Source organism: Mus caroli, unplaced genomic scaffold, assembly GCF_978045245.1.
Source record: "Mus caroli unplaced genomic scaffold, Mus_caroli_1 scaffold_6, whole genome shotgun sequence".
In the NCBI taxonomy this organism is placed as follows: domain Eukaryota; kingdom Metazoa; phylum Chordata; class Mammalia; order Rodentia; family Muridae; genus Mus; species Mus caroli.
Window position 1 is genome coordinate 5,853,929 of NW_028227261.1, and position 12,002 is coordinate 5,865,930.

At 43.5% G+C, this 12,002-nt stretch overlaps 1 protein-coding gene across 12 annotated transcripts in view; it reads right to left on the reverse strand.

Moving 5' to 3' along the window:
- Rere (arginine-glutamic acid dipeptide repeats) overlaps positions 1 to 12,002 on the reverse strand; it is a 350,306-nt gene that overhangs the window by 164,656 nt on the left and 173,648 nt on the right. The window contains exon 1 of one of the 12 annotated variants that reach the window (XM_085838566.1): positions 860 to 948. The exons of the other annotated variants lie outside the window; for them this stretch is intronic. The gene's annotated coding sequence lies outside the window, so the exon portion shown is untranslated. Of the gene's footprint in view, positions 1 to 859; positions 949 to 12,002 lie in introns of those variants that run through there. 12 annotated transcript variants of the gene reach the window in all.

The window sequence follows — 12,002 nt, forward strand, 5'->3', positions numbered from 1 at the left end:
TAAGTTAACAACTTGCTCAAAAACACCAAAAATTAAAACCAAAAAATAAAAAAAAAATAAAAAATAAAAAAATAAATCCAGGAATCATGTGGCTGGGTCTGAATCCTTGTTATAATGCCCTAAGCTCCAACTCTGCAAATACCATGCAGCCTCAGCTTTCTGTGCCTCCCTCACTGGCTGGGAAACTGGGTCCATTCCTATGGGAGCTGTGGCTATTCTGCAGACGGAGAGAACAAGCCACAGGCTTTCCTTTTCTCAGACTCAAGGCTGGAGCTGTGGGCTTCATCACTTTAAGAACTCCAGGATGGGCTGGAGAGGTGGCTCAGCGGTTAAGAACACTGACTGCTCTTCCAGAGGTCCTGAGTTGAAATCCCAGCAACCACATGGTGGCTCACAACCATCTGAAATGGGATCCGATGCCCTCTTGTGTGTCTGAAAACAGCTACAGTGTACTCACATACATAAATCTAATATAATAATAATAATAATAATAATAATAAATTCCAGGAGCAGATCAAGTGTTTCTAACAGTGTGCTCACTATTTATTTACTATTGATACAACTGAACACAAACATAAATCTCACATAAATTTATCACCTTCACTAAATCCCGAACTAAGAAGAGACACTTCCAGGATGAAGGTACCCTGGGCAGTATTTCTGAAGGAAAAAAGACACAGTAGGAAGTAAAGGCTTTCCCATTCACTATCTGAGATTCAGACAAAAATGAAGGTTAGGAGGTCAGACACCACAGAGCTAAGCAAGCCACCAAAGACAGGTATGGCTATTTGCTAGGGGAGGTTACACAGCTGCTGGGTTGGGGGAGGGCTGTGTGCCCACAGGCTAACATTGGACTTACTGTTCTTCAACTCCTTGTCCTGTTTCCACTGCCAAGTGCGAGCCTGCAGGTGCATGGCATGACGCTTGGCTGTGTTGTCCTTAATAGTAAAGACACACGGATGACATATACGCAAAGAGATCTGAAATGTGAGACAAACACAGCAAAGTAAGGCCACCCACCACTCACAGCAGTCTTGACTGCATGGTTACTGCGCGGTATCTTGAGTGGATACAGGATAGACAGCAATGTACTTCCGCTGTGAGTGTCTGTACCTTTAGAGGCCAGTGAGTGAGTGACAGACCCTACCTTCACAATGGCAGCGTTAACCCATCAGCTGAAGGCCTGTACAAACTAAGTGCAAAGCAAAGGCCAATCCTGGAGCGGCGAGGGTGGTGACCTCAGCTCCACAGCATCTACAGCTTCTGACTCTCGAGTCCCCAGAGTCGCTGGGCCATGCTACTCGCTTCCCCAGGTCTCCAGTGTGCAGGGGGCCCAGGTAAAACCTCATTACTTCCATAATGACGGTAGCCATCCCTACCACACCCTGCCCAACCCACTTCTCATTGGTTCTGTCTCTCTGGAAGATACTGACTAATGTACTAAATTAAACACAGGCTTTGAAAAAGTTCAAACTTTGGGCTGTGAGGCTCAATTTTACAGGATAAGCAACTAAAAAGTAATTCCCATATAAATATTATGTTTACTCCAGGAGCTACAGTCATACCAGATAAACATAATCACAAATTTTCTATTTGATCCATAGAATCTCTCTCATTACAGGGAGAGAAAATGTTTTGTTCCCAATCAGGGAACTGCTTGGTTTCCCTAAGTTTCTACCAAAGCTTGACTATTTTAAGAACTTCTTTTATCAAAACTCAAGCTTCAACAAGCTTAAATTTACCATCTTATTAATAACTGAGCGGCAGTTGACAGTAAAGGTGACACCCAAGTAGAGGAACAAAGAGGGAAGTCACAGGATTCCCTAAGGCCAGCCACAGGGTGTAAAACAGAGGTGGGGAGTTGGTGTTATCCATGAGAATGGACATGCAGGCTCAGACATCTGAATGTGCGGTTCCGGGTTGGTGGACAGTTTAGGAAGGGTTAGTAGGTATGGCCTTGTTGGAGGTGTGTCACTGGGGTTGGGTCTAGCCTCTGCCCCCCTCTGATATAGTACACAGCACCCTCTCAGCTACTGTCCAGTGCCATGCCTGCTATCATCGTGGACAAACCTCTGAAACTGTGAGTAAGCCCCCGATTAAATGTTCTCTTGCATAAAGTAGTCATGGTGTCACAGTGAAGACACCTTGACCGCAGGGCACTGAAACACTAGAAGGTATACAAGCTGAGTCTGACATCTCATGATCACAGGGTCACATGATTTTAAAAACTAAAATGACCAACTCACAGCTAACGATGTATCTCAGAGACTACTCTTAAGTTTGATGGCAAAATATTCTGAAGATTTGTATTGGTCAACACTAGTTTTATGTCCTCAAGTTTCTTAATCCCAGGGAATCAGTCTTTCTGATACAGGGTCTCTGGCTGGCCTGGAGCTCACTATGTAGACCAGGCATGCTGGCCTCAAAATCACAGAGATCCACTTCCCTGTGCCTCCTGAAAGCTGAAATTAAAAGTGCCACCATACCCAGGCATTGAGTAAAATGTTAAAAATTACTGAGGCCCTCCCCCCAATTTCTTCCTCTCTTCTCACTCTTTCCTCTCCTCCCTCTCCTCTCTTTGTTTCTTTTCTTTTCTTTCTTTCTTCCTTTCTTTCTCTCTTTCAATGTGTGTTGGTGTTTTGCCTGCATGTATGTCTATGTGGGGTATCATATTCTGGAGTTACAGACAGTTGTGAGCTGCCATGTGGGTGCTGGGATTTGAACCCAGGTACTCTGGAAGCCATTGAGTCATCTCTCCAGTTCCCAGGGTTAATTTTTAAATTAACAGAGGCCAAGGGAATCAGATGCCTTTGTAACTGGAATGACAGATAAGTGGGAGCCACCCGCTATGGTGCTGGGAACTGAATTTAGGTCTGGGAGAGCAAGGTGTGCTTAACTACTGAGCAATCTTCCCAGTCCTGGTTTTGTTTAGAGACAGGTTCTCACTCTATAACTTTGGCTGTCCTGAACTCCCTGGCCTCAAACTCACAGGGATCCACTTGGCTCTCCCTCCTGATCCCTGAGATTAAAGGTGTGCGCCACCGCGGCCAGCAAGACTATACTTTCAACAATCCAAAGTCAGAAAACCAACAGTACTTTTCATTTCACTTTCTTCTGGAGCTGGAGCTTTTGGCCCCCTGGCCTCAGCTTTTCCGATGCTGACTGGCCTAAAACCTATCGTTGTTTCTGCACTCAGTATCACTGCTTGTGAGGCACACTTGTGAGAGAATGTGCATGAAAAGGCACATGGAGTCTTGGTACCATGTAAATGAGTGACTGGCAGGCCCTGGGATTAAACCCAGCTCGCTGCTCGCTCTCCAGATGAAGCAAAGGAGCTGCACAATGGTCCCTGCGCGACTCTATAGTGCCAACAGTCACATCGACTTTAAAGGAGCCTGGCAACATTGCCCGGTTCCAAGAGCTGAGCTTTCTGTTCTACTGCTTTCTGAATTGCGCTTCAAGATGGCAGGCCTGGTTAACACAGGAAAATAACTTTCAGAACAAACATTTGCATTTAAGACTTGCAGGGTTAGAAGCCACTGCTTTAAGTTAAAGTTTGCCCACATAATAACAGAAATCTAATTACAGCTAACACTCCTAACTGGTCATAAATAATTCAAATAGCTGGTTAAGAAAGGAGAAAATGAGTAGAAACACTGAAATATTACATTTCCCATTTTATGTAAATTCGTTTTTCTTGTTTTAGATGTCTTAATCATTTTTTCTTTTTCCTACTTACTCAAATGAAAACAAAGACTGTAACCTCTAATACCTGTTGGTCTATTTATATAACTTTTCCATCTACACCATTTTTCTAATACAAACATGACCCGAAAGCTTATCTCACTCCACATGTAGGACAACAAAGGGCCACTGGCTGCTGCAGAGGAGAAATGGAAGCAGGAAATGAGAAGGCTTTGTTAATCCCTGGGTAATCGATTAGTGTATTCACTCAAGTGAACTCAACAGAGCTGGGAAAACGTTCTTTTCTTTTCTTTTCCTTTCCTTTTCTTTTTTTTAAGTGTGGGGATGGGGATGGCAATGGAAAAATCGAAGTGTCACAAACATTTTAAAGTAGGGATTTTCGTCAAAAAACTTCATCATGTTCCAGCACTAATGTCTTAGAATGGTTTTTTTCTTTGAAATCACTGTTCTCATTTTTGAAAAACCAGTCTTTTTTTTTTTTTTTGGTTTTTCGAGACAGGGTTTCTCTGTATAGCCCTGGCTGTCCTGGAACTCACTCTGTAGACCAGGCTGGCCTCAAACTCAGAAATCCCCCTGCCTCTGCCTCCCAAGTGCTGGGATTACAGGCGTGCGCCACCACCCCCGGCTTGAAAAACCAGTTTTAATTTTAGGTTATTCTTTAATTATTGAGATATAATTTACATAAACTAAAATTACTTGTAATGCTGAATAAGTTTGAGTCATGCACCGAATTTGTGTTATCAGCCCAGACATAAGATGGGGACCACTTCTATTACCACAAAGCCACAACTCAGAGCCACCTCGGCCATGCTGAGACAGCTGGCCCTCGAGATTACTAGAAAGTGATGCCCTGATCCTCCGCTCTCCCACACACTCCCCATTTATAGGACACACCACTCTATGGAGCTGCTGTGCAGCCATCTCCACCAGGAACAACTTCAGACAAACCAAATTCCCAGCCGGGCGTGGTGGCGCACGCCTTTAATCCCAGCACTTGGGAGGCAGAGGCAGGCGGATTTCTGAGTTCGAGGCCAGCCTGGTCTACAAAGTGAGTGCCAGGACAGCCAGGGCTACACAGAGAAACCCTGTCTCGAAAAACCAAAAAAAAAAAAAAAAAAAAAAAAAAAAAAAACCAAATTCCAGGTAAAGGTCAAACCAACTGTCAGGTAAAGATGTCTCTAGAAACTTCCAGAGAAGATTACTTACAGCAATAAGTGAAAACAACTGGCAAAAATAAGTGCTAATTCATTTTAAGGCATTCTTTCATAATCAGTATTTAATGAGCGCCTGCTAGGGACTGAGTGCTCTAGAAAAGGTCAGTGACAGCAGCCGGGGATGGGGACGTCCAGAGAGCCTGCAAAGCTTGTGTTCCACAGGAGCAGCAGGCCCACTCCTGGGCCCTAAGTCAGATAACCACTAAGTGCAGGGGGACCAAAGAAAAAAGTCAGGAGCAATGAAACCTGCCATTTAGTAAGCACAGGACGCCAGGCAAACAACACTTATTTACATTGCTGTTTAATTTCTTTGGCTATTATATACCTTAAAATTAGTAGTCTTCTCAAAAGTTTCTGAGGCTGGAAAGAAAAAGCTAGAAAGACAGCTTTGGCTGCTTCATAGGTGGAGAGGGGAGGTGGATGGAAGTAACCATAATGACCAAGCATTTAAACCTGATGCCTCGGCCCTGCAGCCAAGAACGAGATCATAAATGATTTAAAATATGAGACTGTTTCCTCTTCATTTCTTTTTTGTAACTCAATTGCATAGGTTTCAAGCAAGAACTCTGTAGATGGCAAAATCATAGCCAAATGCCAAGGGCTGGATATACCTGTCACACAAAGCCCTCTACCTATAAGAAGACTGAAGAACCCCAAATGCAGCTGTCTCGCCTTGTTTGCTCAGCTTAGGCTCAGCTTGTTCAAGAAACCTCTCAAAGATTCCATTCACCCTTGAAACTATGACCTAACACAGTCACTATGGTAAGTGTCCCATATGCACATGAGAAGAACGTGCATTTGAGCAGCTGTTAGAAATATGACACTTGGCTGCACACACCTTTAATCAAAGCACACAGGAGGCAGAAGCAGGGTGATCTCCTGAGTTCGAGGCCAACCTGGTCTACAAAGGGAGTTCGAGGACAGCCAGGGTCTGTTACACAGAGAAAGCCTGTCTTGAAAAACAAAACAGAAAGGAAGAAAGAAAAAAAAAATGACACTTTGCAAATGACAAGTAGTCAAATGAAGCTACTGTTCAATACTCTGTGACTACTCCAACAGCCTGCATTGTCACTGATGTGCTAATCCGAACGCCCACTGCAGGAGATATGCTGGAATCTTTGCAACTGATCATCAACAGTATACTCATCAACGGTAGAATTAGGACAAATTGCAATGTATCCTTATGATACAACAAGGAAAGAAAATCAACATACAACATGGATAAACTTCACAAAGATATACAAGCAAGCACGCAATTCTCCAAGCAGATGCTGTTCCAAGTGAGCTGTGCTTGTCTGCAAAGAACGAAGAGAGACAGGCCCAGGGGAAGCAGTGAGTGGTCAAAGGAAAGACAAGAGCACACTGGAAAGACAAAGTGAGCTGGAGGAGGGGGAGGGGCAGCGGTGGCAGCAACATGCACAGAAAACTGAGAAAGAAGAGCAGCCTTCAAAGGCCCCAGAGTCATGACAATTAGAAAGAGAATGTTCAAGGAAGAGGAAGAAAACCCTTTCTCTACAAAGACACAGAACGGAGGGAACCATATGAACAGCAAAGATTACCCAGCAACAACGCATCAGTGATGGCTGTGAAAGCTACTGATTTGCACATTCTGTAACAAGGTGTTTTTATTTGTGCACGGGAAAACCCCTTGCTACTTGAGAATCATAAGGCATCCTGTGGCAACTTTCCCTCTAATTAAGAAGATAAGTGGTCTTTGTGCTGGACTTGCAACCTTTGTGTAAGTTGGTGTTAGTCAGATAAAGGACTGGGGAAATGAATTCTAATGTTATGAAGACAGACAAACAGACACTGATTATTAAAACCCATTTTGAAAACAGTCCCACATTAGAATGGGTAGATAGTGATGTGTAGGGGTTGGGGGTGTAGCTATGTGGTAAAGTGGTGTATAATTTTAATGATAAATGCATGCATGATAAAGATAGCTCAACTACTTAGTACATGCTGTCAAGGTTATCAGGAAGTCCTGAGAAAAAGTAAAGCTCTATTTATAATTCACACTCAATTCCAAAGTTATTCTGACGCCATCTTCTGTCATCCACAGGAAGCTACACAGCCTTGATGTCAAACACCGCCCCCCCCCACCTCAGTAAAATAATGCCTTTTAAAAGTGAAACCCTGAGAAAACATAAATAAAACATAAGCCAACAGAGACGATGCTGTTCAGGTTGGCAACGTTGCTAGATGAGATCATGCTAGAAAAGCAGACTCTTCTTCCACAGAGGCGCGCACCGCACCGCGCACAGAGCCTTGTGGAGGAAACCTGGGTAACAATGATCAAATAACAAGTACTCTCATTAGCTGCCTCCCCAACAATATCACTCATAGCAACTTATTCTAAAAGTATTTTTAAATATATTTCATTGTATGTATGAGTGTTTGCCTGAATGTGTGTGTATATATACCATCCGTGTGCAGAGCCCAGAGGCCAGAAGACGATGCCAGATCCCCTGGAATTGAAGTTATAGGTTGACTGTGAGTCACCGGATATGAGTGCTTGAAACTGAGTCCAGGTCCTCTCTGCAAGAGCAGCGAGTACTCTTTCTTAATGGCTGACCCAGCTCTCCTGTCCCTCTAAAAATATTTTTGCACATACACAAAATAACTATAAAAAATCTGATATCTAGGGCTGGAGAGATGGCTCAGTGGTTAATAAGAGCACTGACTGCTCTTCCAGAGGTCCTGAGTTCAATTCCCAGCAACCACATGATGGCTCACAATCATCTGTAATGGGATCTGATGCCCTCTTCTGGTGTGTCTGAAGAGAGCAATGGCACACTCATATACAATAAATAAATAAATAAATAAATAAATAAATAAATAAATCTTAAGAAAAAGAAGGGAGGGAGGGAAGGAGGAGGGCTAATACGGGCGACTAGAGCCCCTAGAATAGGATACTGATGCTACCTTTTAGTAATTTTAGCATGTATACAGGTTATCTCTGTTGAAAACTAACTGGAATTTTTGCTGTGCATATATGCATCTACTTGTGCCATGGCACAATATGGTGTGCCAAAAAACAACTTGTGGGAGTCGGTGCTGTCCTCCCAAGTGAATCCTGCATTCTGAACTCAGGTCATCCTGTTTTATACTGAGTGCTTCTACCTGCTGCTCAATCATCTCACTGGCTGTCAAAATTAACTTTAAAAAACAAAACAAAACAGGCTGTTTAGCTTCAGTCACAGGCCTTTGTTTTCTCTTTTCCTCTTACCAGGGTATATTTCTGCTGCTTCTTTCAATCTAGCTGTCCGTTCAGTCAATGGCAGACAATTTCTAGCAGTCCCTTATGCCATTAGCGCATAAAACTGAATAGGAGTTCGGGTCCTCAGAACCCATGTGAAGAGTCACATTTCCTAGCACGTGCCTACTATGCCAGTGATGGAGAAGCAAAGACAGGAGGATCCCAGAGAACGACCTACCAGCCAGCCTCCCACAATTACTGAGATAAGAGGCAGGCTAAAGACACCCAACGCTGACATCCGGTCTCCAGGACATGCACCCGCACACCACTGTGAACACATCTAAAGTTGGAGCACACCCTCTGCTGCTTGTACGAGAAAGATGCTCGCGCACCCTGTCCCCATCCATGGCCTATTACTTTTCACAGAGAACCTCGTCTCTAAAAGGCTCACAGCTCTGTGAATGTAAAGAGCTAAGCAGCTTTAAGGATGGGATGTAAAGAGTCTCTCACAGAGTATGGTGTATTACTCAAAGCTACCTTAGAAAACAAGCTTTGAAAAGAAATCCAAGTTGCCTGAGCCTGTTCACACTGTCCCTTCCAGGCAGGCTGGGTGCACACTCGGGGACTGGGAGGTCATTAATAAGGTGTAACTGAAACCTTCCTGAGAGCAAGCCGAGAGCATGGATCTTATTGTACCATTTTCTGTCTGTACTTGCTATCTCCACAAACTCCTCTTTGATTACAGATTATGTCTTTCCAAGAGGACTATGTGGCAGCAAACTGCTGACAAAGGGCTGACGGCTGTCCTCTTCACGTCAGCCTGTTTAGCACCTCTATGCCTGCACATGCTGTCCTTACAAATCACATGCTCACTGCCGTGCACAATAACCAGTTCCCTAGCAGCTAAGGGTATTATCACAAATGGATTGAACTAATCTGTGAATATATGCTCCAAAAATTAAATGTCTTTATAGTTTTCTACCTTTAAACCTAAAGGCAGGCAACACAAAAACTGAATGCCATCCACAGGGCCCTCACGACTGCCATGAAATGTCACTTACACTACAGAGTTCACATCCAATTACTGAACACAAGCAGCCAGACCATCTATCACTTACATTAAAACAAGCAGAACGCAGCAGCAAGGCTGTTGGAAGCCATCACATGGTTTAAATGGATTTCTCACCTTTCAAATATCAAGGGGTTCTCTCTCCCAGAACAGCTCACCACAGGGTTGGCCTTTTAACAAAGAGAGCTTCCCAAGTTGAAAGAACATTCAGCAGATAGGACACACAGCAAAGCCCAGTTCAAAGCAAGAGACATCTGCCCCTTGTGTTAAAATACAAAACAGTAAAGGATCTTTTATATTAAAAATAATAAATACACGTAAAAGGAGAGTTTTTTTTTTTCTAAGAAGTCAAGTATCAGCCCTGAAAAAGTCCCTGCCTTTGGTTAAGTGCCCACAATTTAAAGGAATAGTCTATAATCTATTCATTTCCTAATTCTTGAGAATAAAGAAACCTATCTTAGGCCCCTTGCTTGGAGCCCCCAATCAAAGCACCATGAAGCACAGAGCTGCTACTCATGCATGACCCAGGATTAGCAGCCGAAGCAGCCCTGGAGCCACACAATGCACAGCCGCACTGTCCACCTACTAGTGTCTCACACGGATCCCAGACACAGGTCAAGACCATTACCCTGACCCTCTGTGTCCTTCCTTTCCCAAAAGAAAGCACTAAGAGCCAGCTCCGGTAATTAGCACACAGAACAATCACAGCTAACATGGTAAGCACTCATATTCTATAAAGCACTAAGAGCCAGCTCCGGTAATTAACACACAGAACAATCACAGCTAACATGGTAAGCACTCATATTCTATAAAGTAAGGGGAGAGACAACCAGGAGAGAAGGCCAAGGAGTCACTGTCTAGCCCCAGTGTCCATATCAAAAGAAAGCTGTCAAATTCTACGTGGCAGTGAGAAATTGTTAGACGTACAGTAAACAGTGCCCCCAAAGCTGGGATCTCATGCCACAGAAGAGGGCAGCATCTGGCAGCTAGCTGCATTTCAAATCAAGCTCTAAAAAGGAGGCTCCTAGTTTTTCTGCCTGTCCTGAAGAGTACACTATACAATGTCTCCACAGTTGGAGGCTTCTAACTCAGGGTCTTTATGATGCAGTACTGTCCTCTGAACCACAAGAGGTCCCTGTCCCTAAAGAAGCCCAAGACCCAGAGGGTGACAGAAGGAGCCTTTTTGGTTCCAGCTATTCCTAGTGCCAAAACAAAGTCTTGCCTTGGCAAGTTAATAGTATTTTGTATGGTATTGCCTATATTAGAAAGTATCATGTCCTAGTATTATAATACTTGGTACATTTACATAAAACAGATAAGATTTATCCAATAAATACACCTTAGACTGCTGTGGTATTTACAATGGACTATCACATACTTGAAAACTGAAATTCAAGCTCTAATTGTTTGATGGAATATTACATCAGATAAATATATTTAAGGGAAAGAAAAATATGTTTTCTCAAATATCCACTGGCACAGCTACTCCCTTGGCTCAATGTAAATTTCCCTGGAAAGTTATCCTACTTAAGCTTTGCTGTTTTGGATACTCTGTAACAATCAGGAAACTTAAAACTTTACATAAACCTGCTGCCATGGGTCAGCACTGGTCATGCGGAGTCCCATAACCAATCTTATACTATCCTGGATATCAATTTAAGAAAACAGGGGCCTACAGAGATGACTCAGCGGTTAAGAGCACTGACTGCTCCTCCACACATCCTGAGTTCAAGTCCCAGCAACCACATGGTGGCTCACAGCCATGTGTAATGGGATCTGATGTCCTCCTCTGGTGTGTCTGAAGTCAGCTACAGTGTACTCACATACATACGATAAATAAATAAATCTTTGGAAGAAAAAAGAAACAAAGAAAAGAGGACTAGGAAAAAAGGCCCCTTGTATGAACCCAAATCTGACAGGAAGCAGCGTGTGTTATCTGACCTGGTCTGAGCTGGGCTGTTACATGGGAAACTCAAGGAGTAAAGGAGAGAGCTATGGTGTAAGACAAAATGTCCCTTTGTGTGGCTCTGCCTTGTGTTTCCTACCTAGTTCTCCTCTTACGGTTTTATGTGCAAATGCTGGCAGCCATGAGAGATAGTTTATAAGATTTAGGAATTAGTATTTGTGGTCCTGGGGGTAAATAAAAAGGCATTTCGATAAAAACTAACACACCAGGTATATTGAGAGGATGGCTCCAGGGACAGCATAGTTTGTAGACATTCCTCACATAAAAATAGATCGATAGTAAGTCAAAATAAACGCCTGCTGACAGCACAACTAAATGAGCTCAGATGTTTCCATGAACTCTGCACGTAAGCAAGGACAGGATAAATTCCCATCAACCCTCATGCCTGGGAGGGAATGCAAACTAGCACTGGGGAATGTGACAGTTAAGGAAGATCCCAACAGGCAAAGCAGTGTAACCGTCTGTTGAAGGGAAGGAAGGTTGGTCCAGGCAGACAGGTCAGACAAAGTAAGGCTAAATAAAGGAGCAGAAGGAGCCTGGTCAGTCATGGGCTCTAACAGCAGCCCGCAACACACCCCTGTCAGCACCAGGCCCCACTGCAGGGGAAAAGCTGTAAGTATAGAAAGAAATTTCAACAACAGGAAAAACAGAATTTAAAAAAAGGCTCCAGTAAAAGTCAAGGATGAAAGAATTGAAAATCAGAGTGAAGACAGCACTCTCGTTACCGCTGTTTTGTGGTCTGATGGAGGCAGTGGTTTTAGTTTTGAGGCAAAGGTTTTCTGTGTAGTCCTGGCTGTCCTTGAACTCACTCTGCACACCAGGCTGGCTTCAAAACTCAGAAAATCTTCC